Raw genomic sequence first — 9851 nt, 5'->3', positions numbered from 1 at the left:
TGTTAAATAAAACATGATACATCCACAAAGTGGAATATTATGTGATGAGAAAAAGGAATGAGATCAATATGTACTAAGGTGGGGAACTCTCCAAGCTAGATTGTTAAATGAAAAAGAGAAGAGCGCAGAACAGATGTATAGTAAGCTAATGTTTGTGTTCAGTGAATAGTGAATGGATTTTTGTATGATGTATGTAAAAGTGTACATATGTATAGAATATTATTGGAAAGGGGCATAAGAAATTATTTTTAGTTATTATCACAGAGGTGAAAAAATGTGGCTCAGTATCTGGGATGGGAGAAGATTTATTTTTAACTCTACCTTTTTCTACTGATTAAATGTGTTATAATATGTATTTACTATCTATTCAGAAGAAAAAGTATTTGCACATCTTCATTTTTTTTAAAGATTTTATTTGTTTATTTGAGAGAGAGAGATAGCAAGAGAGAGAGCATGAGCAGGGGGAGAGGGAGAAGTAGACTCCCTTCTGATCAAGGAGCCTGACATGGGACCCGATCCCAGGACCCTGAGATCATGACCTGAGCCGAAGGCAGATGCTTGACTGACAGCCAGCCAGGTGCCCCAGTCTTCATTGTTTTTGAAGAATTTCCCAAAAAGAATTTCCCCAAATCAGTTATGATAGATAATGATTCATGTTCATTTTTAAAAAGTAAAGATGGGTGACAGACACATGTAAACCATGGTGTCCTCCCCATAGTAGGTTCCTAGGAAATATCCATTCCTTTCCCTTCCCCACACTTAGGCTAATAGCACAGATGTCATCACAGAATCTTTCCGTGTTTTGGGGATACCTTCAGCGTTACATCACATTATGACTCTAGAGATGTCAATTATTTGTAAATGAGGTGAGGCTACACGGCTCCTGTGGCATGCCCTGGAAGTTAGTTATTTCTCCCCAATAAATCCCAGAAACCTGCTAGCTTACTTTTATACCTCTCTGATCAAAATGGAAGGCAGCTTGTATAATGTATAACTTTGCAGTCAGTATACTACTATAGGCTGTCTGCAAATTTTATTACCATATTAAGGACTGAGGCAAACTTTTCCAGTTATTACATCCTCTGCACTCAACTCTTCACTCTCCTTGTCAGCTTCTAGATTCTTCGGCAGTTAAAACACTCTCTTTTATTTCTGTATCACAAACCCTATGTGCCTTGCTAACCTCTTTGTCTACTTCAATCACCTCCTCTTACTTTCATGAAGTTTGTTGATTGATTGCTTCTCACGGGGTACGTCTGGCTTTCCAGCTTGTGTCTAAATTTAAAACACTAGACCCATCCTTCAGAAAACACACAGTGCTCAATTGCATTTGCTCATAAAATACCTTTTGTTTTTTTGAACAAAAGTCTCTTATTCTGACTCCTTATTTCCATTCCTGTTGCCTCTGCTTGAGTCCAGGCTCTCTTCATCTTGTCCGGAATATGTCAATTAGCTCTTAACTAGCCTGCATGCTTTGAGACTCCCTACCAGCAATCCATTTTCCACTTTACTGCTAGATTCTAAGAAGAGATTCTGAAAAACAGATTCATGCATTCATTCATTCATTCATTCTCCAAACATTTATTAAGTATCTCCTTTGTGTCAGGCAACATGCTAGGTACTGGGGACGTAAAGACATATTTTTCATAGGCAGGCGCTATGCCCCTGAGCTTTAGGTCTAGTGCAGGGCGCCAATGAGTAGATGCATGATTTACAGTCCAGTGGGGTAGGCCAAGGATGCTGTGGCAGCACCCAGCAGGGGGGACAGTTTCTCAGTCTCTGCCGTCTGATCAAATTGGAGAGGGGCAGGACATGTTCTAAACAGAGGAAGCCGCAAAGACAAAGGCTAGACAAACTGGTATAGGGTATATCTGGCCAGTAAGGCTGAACAGGTAGCCAGAGAAAAGCAGGGGACATCAGCCTGAGGCAGTGGTGAAGGGCTTAGGGGGCCGGACAAAGGAGTTAGATTTTATTCTAAGAACCTGGATTTTAAGCAGAGCAGTCATGTGATCAGATTTGCTTTTTGTGAAAAGCAATGTGGTAGGAGTTTGGAAGATTGTTGGAGGGATCAAAACCTGGTACCAGGAAAACAAATGAGGAGGAGACTCTTTCAACAATCCAGCCAAGAGTCCAGGATACTTTAAAACAAGAAAATAGCTACTGGGGATGGGGAGAACTGGACAGATTTGAGAGTTATTCATCAACAGAATAAACTGGGTTTAGTGATGACCTACTTGGATGTTTGTGGGAAGGAGGGAAGGAACAGGGAAAGTCAGTATTGACTTGCAAATGTCTGGTTTGAGCCCTTGGGATGCTCTGAGGGGCTATGGAAGAGGGGACGGCCTGGCAGAGAGGCAGTAGTATGATTTGGTGGAGACAGTAGCAGTTGAGTATATATGGGTCTGCACTTAGGTGATTTAGACTGGAGATATTCAGTCTTCATCCATTTACACATTCAACAAATAACTACTAAAGGCCTACTGGATGCCAGGCACTGCTCTAAGCACTGGGAGTACAGTAGCAAGGAAAAAAGGGGTCAAAATTCTTATTCATGTGGCGCTTTCATTCCAATAAAGAAACTAAATAAACCAAAGGCAAATAAATGTATGATATTGTAAAATGTCAGGTAGTTACGTGATTTGAAGACAAATTCAGGTAAGAAGACGGAGCATGATGAGGTGTGGGGATATTTTAGATAACGTAGTCTGGAGAAAAGAAGAGGTAAGAATTGAGCCCAAACCTGATTAAAGTGCCAGAAGGAGTCCCAGGAAAGTCCTAGGGAAGAGTGTGCAGAGAAGAACCATGTAGGGCAGCAGGGTCCCAAAGGAATGGGTGGTGGCAGTTGTGGGGAAGGGATGGAGAGAGAAGGGGTGCAGATCTCCATGTCAGAGGACCCTATCAGTACCTGGAAAATGTAAGTTGTTAAGTATATGTCATCCTGCTTCCTTTTGAAACCAATCCTATCTCCTTAGGCAGTACTAATTCTTTTGTCCACTGAGGCTCCCCAGCACTTGATAAATATTATAGCATTTATCACTTTGTATCACTAGTATGTGTTACCTTGGTATAATCTATCCCACGGTAGGGATATTGTTCATCTTGGTGACCGAAATCACCTGACCCGCACAGCTTCCTGAGAAGTTGGGAGGACTCACAAATGTTCATTGACATTGCAATAATAACAAACAATGTGGCTTTTTGGCATTTCCCTGAAAAACCACTATAAAATATATTATCTAGCTGCTCTATCCTTTCTAAATCTTGGTGCCTTAAAATATGAATGGGTCAATATTTTGTACTTACTTTTTTTCTTTTTAAGTTTACTTTACTTAAAAGAATCAGACATATTGGAATAAGTTAAAAAGAGGAACATAAAACCACAAGGCTAAAAAACCAAACCAAAACAAAACAGAAAAAAAACAAGGCAGTCCCTTGCTTTTATTCATCATCACCCACTTACTACTCTCCCTGGGGCAACTTTTTTTGTTGTGTCTTTTGGATTTCATCTCCATCTCTCTGAATAAATAAGCTTATTCATGATAAATATTCTTTTAATTTTAGGATTTACTATTAACTTTCCACCATAGAAGTCAGGGAATCAGTTCTCACAGGACCCAACCACATGCAAATGTATACTTCCCATCTCCCTACCAACTCAAGATAGCTGTATCATAATTTTGGTTAAATTAACATTCCATGTTCATGTTTTATGATTACATTAATATTACTCATCACAGAATTATATGGTATATTGTCGTTACTATTTCCATTTTTCCTTTTTTTTTTTAAAGATTTTATTTATTTACTTGACAGAGAGAGAGACAGTGAGAGAGGGAACACAAGCAGGGGGAGTGCGAGAGGGAGAAGCAGGCTTCCCGCCGAGCAGGGAGCCCGATGTGGGGCTCGATCCCAGGACCCTGGGATCACAACCTGAGCCGAGGGCAGACGCTTAACGACTGAGCCACCCAGGTGCCCCTACCATTTTTCCTTTCTTGCACAACTTTTTGTTTCCCTAGTGTTAGTTTTCTCTTATTGTTTGGCTGGTTTGTTGGTTTTCCAGTTTTTTATGTATTCAGTTAGGAAATAAGAGGTAATAAGAGGTAACTCTCTCCCAGTTCTGCAAATCTCTTCATAACACAATTAAGCATGTCAAATATGGGTGTGTGTGTGTGTGTGTGTGTGTGTGTGTGTGTGTGTGTGTATTTATTTTTGACAATAGCACTCCTGGAGCCTTTTGACCTGCTGTCTGGACTGATTGCTCTTTAACCCCAGTGTCTGGCTGTTATCCTGGGATTTTCCTTCAGTGACATCCTGGGGATTCCCTTTACCTTTCTCAGGGTGGGTACCCATGCTTCCTCTCTCTAGGTTTGCTCCTTTGTTTTGGTGGAGCAACCCCTCAAATAGCTTCCTCACAAGGTGCACGGGAGGTAAATTGGTTAAGATGTTACATGACTGAAAATGTTTTTATTCCTCCCTCACACTTGAATAGTAATAGGACTAGATAATTTTTGGTTAATAATCTTTCTTTTTTGTTTTGCTCAAAAATATAAAGGGATTGTTCCATTGTCTTATAAATTCTAGTATTCCTATTAAGAAGATGGAAGCCATTTGAATCCTTGAAACTTGTGTAGTAACTTTGTTTTTTTTTTTTTCATTTTGGGGAATGTTTAAAATTTCTCTCAAACCAATATTCTGAAATTTGACAGTTATATATTTTGGTATGTCTTTTTAAGAAATAATTAATTTTGTTTTTCTCTTCTAAGTCAAGGACATCACTTTATTTCTTAAGGATCTGGAGCTTTTAGTCCCTGAAATTCTTTAAAATAAGATTTATTTAGGTAGAATATACAAATGTTAAACTGCATAGTTTAAAACAAACCCTTCTGTGAACTTCGATAGATGTGTTGAAACCACCACAAAAATCAAGGTAAAGAACTTTACATTACCACCAATTGCTTCCTTGACTTCTTTAGAGTCCATTCCTCTCACTACCCAGGCAAATGCTACACTGCTTTCTGTCACTATGGACTAATTTGTATTAAATCTAGATAGACAGCAGGTATAGGTCTTTTGAATTTGTCTTTTTTAAAAAATTGACATTCTAGCAATATTTTCCATCTCATTAATGTGATATCTATATCTATATTTAACTTCTCTCAGCATTGTTTTATAGTTTGTGTAGTTATTAAATATATTTTATTAAATTAACTGTATTATGCTTTTGGATGCCATTGGAAATGGAATTATAATTTTTATTTCATTTTCCAGTTGCTTATTGCTAGTATTTAGAGATACTACTCTATTTTTGTATACGATTTTGCATAAGCCTTGCTAAATTTGCTTATTGGTTCTAGGAGCCTTTTAACATATTTCTTATGATTTTCCAGTACACAATAATATTGTCTGCAAATAGAGTTTTGATTCTTCCTGTACAATCTGTATGCTTTTCTTTCTTTCTGTCTGTCTCTTATTGCACCAGCAAGGGCCTCCAGAAGGATTTGAATGGTAGTTGTGAGACTGGGGCATCTTGTCTTGTTGTTTTTTTTTTTTTTCCCCATCTTCATCATTTTATTTATTTTTTATTTATTTTTAAATTTTATTTCACCTTGTTATGTTATGTTAGTCACTATACAGTACATCATTAGTTTTTGATGTAGTGATCCATGATTGTCTTGTTCTTGATCTCAGGAGAAAAGCATTCGGTTTTTTACCATGAAGTATGGTGCTGTCTATGGGGTTTTTATAGATGTTCTTGACCCAGGTGAGGTATTTCCTCCCTGTTTTTTGCCTAGTTTGCTGAGACTTATTAATCGTGAGTGAATGCTGATTTTTTCAAATGCTTTTGCTTCACCTATTGATGTAATTATATGGGTATTATTTATTTTGTTAATATGGTGAATTATATACACTGATTTGGGGATGTTAAACTAACCTTCCATTTCTGGAATAAACTCCATTTGGTCATGGTGTATAAACCTTTTTATATGTTATTGGAATTAATTTGCATATATATTTAATTTGCATGCATGTATAATTTTTCTATGTATGAGAGATATGAGTCTATAGTTATTTCTTGTAATGTCTTTGGTTTTAGTATTAGACTAATACTATCCTTAAAAAAATAAGTGTAGGAGATATTCCCTCCTCTTCTGTTTTCAGAAAAATTTTGTATTGGATTGTTATTATTTCTTTCTTATGTGTTTGTTAGAATTCAATAGTGAAGCCATTTGATCCTGGTATTTTCTTTCCTTAATTATGAATGCAAATTCTGTAGTATATATAGGGACTACTCATATTATTTCTTTTTGTGTCAGTTTTAATATTCATGTCTTCCAAGATATTTGTCCATTTTATTTCAAATTACCAAATTTATTGTTGTAAGGTTGTTCATATTTTTCCCTTACTATCTTTTGAAATATCTTTTGGCTCTATATTGATGGCCTCTCTTTCACCTCTCCTATTGGTAACCTATGTTTTCTCTTTCTTCTTGAAAAGTCTAGATAGAGGTTTATCAATTTTATTAATCATTACAAAGATTCACCTTCTGATTTCATCAAATTTTTTCTACTGTTAATTTGTTTTCAATTTCATTGTTTTCTTTGTGTAATTTGCTCCTCTTTTTCTAGATTCCTTAAGAGAGTGCATAGATCATTGACTTTGGAACTCTTTCTTTCTTTCATATAGAATAGTTAATAATGTTCAGATCTTCCACATCTTTACTTAATGTTTTTCTTATTTGGATATTCTATCAATTATTGAGAGAATTCTTTTAAAGTCTCAAACAATGATTCTAGATATGCCTTTTTCCCCTTTAATTATGACATTTATTCTTCATACACTTTGAGTTTCTGTAGTCACATATATAATTTATATTGCTTCTGGTTTTACTGACACTTTCATTGTTACAAAGTATCCCTCGTTGTCTCTAGAAATATTCCTTGTAATGATGTCTACTTTTGGAAAGGTATATATATTTATACAATTTATATATTAGTGAGGTTTCCAACATTTGGCTTCTATTGCTTATATTTTATAGATCTGAGGAAAGTATGCACATAGACGCAACGGTAGGAACAAGAATGACAGAACTGTCAAGACCATGTAACTTTTAACCAGTAAGGAGGGTCAGTGGCTCTTTATGCCAAAAGTTTTAGCTCTTGACTATAGAGCATAATGACTATATAGCACAGTCTTTGTAGACTTATGGTTCTGGGTTTAAATCCTGTCCATACCATTTCTAAACTGTGTGACCTTGGGCGAGTTACTTAACCTCTGTTTCTTCAAATGTAAAGTGGGGGACATATAATAGTGTATGTTTTTGGAAGGATGACTTATAGCATACATACACACATTATATCTATACATTCATACATATATAATGTTTAGTAAAGTATGCATTATAAATAATATGCATTGTCATATATATTTGTTATTATACAGTATATAATATGTATTATATGACATGTATTATATTTTGTTTCACATTTTCTAGTCTCAATTTTCTTTTTTTCCTAAAGATTTTATTTATTTGAGAGAGAGAATGAGATAGAGAGAGAGCATGAGAGGGGGGAGGGTCAGAGGGAGAAGCACACTCCCTGCTGAGCAGGAAGCCTCTAGTCTCAATTTTCTTTCTGGCTTTAACTTTTCAGAGATTTAGTCGTCTTTTCTTCCCCATTTGCAATTCCCACTGCCTCTATTCCCTTAACTCTATTTAATATTTTCCAACTTTTTGGCCCCCATCCCTGCCAAAATTGGATTTAATAACTCAAGAACTGTAAACTACACAATTAAGGCAGTTGCTGCTTGCTATCTTTCTCCTTTTGAGGCTCCCCATCAATCTTTACAACTTGGTTAGGATTTCAGTTTCTGCTCTGAAAAAATTGCACTCAGAGTTTTCAAGTTTATTTGCAACATGGGTACAAATAATTGGGGCTTATGTACCTAGTTCAGAAACCCACTCCTAGTTCTTTCACACACTTGTGACGAAAGAATAATAGTACTGTTTGCAGAAGAAGTGCCGTATATTTATTGTCAGTATTCTCAGCAAAAATTGTCAGTAAAGCTAAAAAAAAAAAAAAAGGCCTTGGTATTGAAAACTCAGTTCAGCTCCTCTTTTTTCCACTCTGGGAAACCTCCCTTTCAGAATTCCCAACCAGATGGTGTTTGAGGTTCCTGACCCTGCAGCATGATCAAGAAGAACGATCAATGATTAGGAAGATCATGGATTTTGAAGTCAGATACCTCAGACACTTACACTTTTGGTTATTTCTTAGCTTTTCCGAGCATGCCTTCTGGTTTGTAAATTGCATGGGGTATTATCTGCTCTCCATGGTTTCCTCTTCAAGGAAGCCTTTCCTAAACCCATATACATGTTCATTTCCCTTTCATGTATGTTTCATTCACCTGTTAGCTTTCCTTTGAAGCAACTGTCAGCTTCACTTCTCTTTTAAGTATGTAATTATTTATGAACGTCTGCCTCCTATAGTGAACTGTAAGCTCCACGAGGCCAGGGACAACGAACGTTCACAGTACCCCTGTACTCCCAGGCTAAGGCCATCATCGCGCACCGAGTCTATCCTAGAACCTGGCACCCAGCGGGCAGTCAGCACACAAATGAACAACAAAGGGGCATCTATCTAACTGTGCCCAGACACCTGGGGCGTGGAGGGAGGCGCCCAAGCCCCCAGTTCCCGCCCTGGCGGTGGGACAGGGATCCCCGCGGAGGGCCTGCCCCTGCCCCCGGCCCCGCCCCTGCCCCTGGCCAGCCAACCCTAGCCACCCGCTCCATGCAGTGCCTCTCCCCATGATGCCACTTGCGGGCGGGACTTCCGGCCGTCTAAGTTTAACAATCCGGGCGGGAGCCGGAAGCCCAGCGCCGAAGCGGGCCGCGCCGTGGCCCCCGGTGTGCCGCGGCTGAGAGGTGAGGTTCCGGGGAGCCGGGGGGTCGGGGGTCGGCGGACCGCCGCCCGTCGCGTCCTTGCAGACTTCCGAACCCCGCCCGCCTTCCGGCCACCCCGGGGGTGGGTCGGAGGTCCCCGAGCCCCGCGCGCCTGGGCCGGTCCGGTGCTCCGGACAGTTGTCGGGCAGGGGCGCGTCAGCGAGTTTGGCGCGGAAGTGCACGGCAGCCGCGGGGCCGGGGTCGCGCACCTCCCTCTGCGACAGTCACCGGCTCGGCCTTAGAGGTGGCCCGGGCAGCTGGGGTGGGTGGGTTGGTGGCGGCTCTGGGGGGTGTGCTGTCCCCCGGAAAGTTTGCCGCTTCTCCACCGGCCGCCTCCCCTTTTGTAAACCTCTCCTCTACGGCTCGAATGCATTTTATAAGGTAACCCCAGTTGAGCAGTTCTTCTGCAAGTAAAAGTTGAAGAACTTCCGTTTAAACTAAATATTGTAGTGAATTTTTTTTTTTCCCTGTAGGCGCTGTCCCTAAATTCGGGGTTGGCTGTCTTTTGCCGCCTTGTGTCCTGACAACTCACTTTAATGGGACCTTCTTTGAGAGACTCATGTAATGACTCTCCCTTAAAGGTGCTCAGTTCTCAGAAGAGCGATGTAGATGGGCAGATGGACCCCTTCCCCGCTCCACTTGAAGAGAAGGAAACAGACATTAAGTGACTCTGCCGAAGTCACTGCCACCTAACTTTGGGGCAAACTCCTGTTTTCTGAGCCCTTACTTAAGTGATCTTTCCACACTGCCCCACACCGCTCAACGGGAATGGTGTGAGATTATAGTAAAGGCATTTTTCAGTTGTTTCCTGGGGTTAAGAGATTTCCTTTCCAGCACTTAATTGTCTGGTGAGTAGGGAACCAATACATGGTACCACATGTCAAGGCGTCATATCCAAACACTGCATATCCAC

At 39.7% G+C, this 9851-nt stretch overlaps 1 protein-coding gene across 4 annotated transcripts in view; it reads left to right on the top strand.

Annotated features, from left to right (window-relative positions):
• Positions 1-8857: 8857 nt before the first annotated feature.
• The window catches only part of NEDD1 (NEDD1 gamma-tubulin ring complex targeting factor), a 51719-nt gene continuing 50725 nt past the window's right edge, over positions 8858-9851 (top strand). For 3 of the 4 annotated variants that reach the window (XM_025882548.2, XM_025882549.2, XM_025882546.2), the window contains exon 1: positions 8858-8920. The gene's annotated coding sequence lies outside the window, so the exon portion shown is untranslated. Of the gene's footprint in view, positions 8921-9192; positions 9320-9851 lie in introns of those variants that run through there. The other variant, XM_025881387.2, reaches the window with a different exon arrangement.

This window comes from Callorhinus ursinus, unplaced genomic scaffold, assembly GCF_003265705.2.
Source record: "Callorhinus ursinus isolate GAN/ISIS: 27379988/994484 unplaced genomic scaffold, GSC_fseal_2.0 scaffold14, whole genome shotgun sequence".
In the NCBI taxonomy this organism is placed as follows: domain Eukaryota; kingdom Metazoa; phylum Chordata; class Mammalia; order Carnivora; family Otariidae; genus Callorhinus; species Callorhinus ursinus.
Note: the sequence above shows the minus strand (reverse complement) of the source record. Positions and strands in the feature narration are given on the sequence as shown.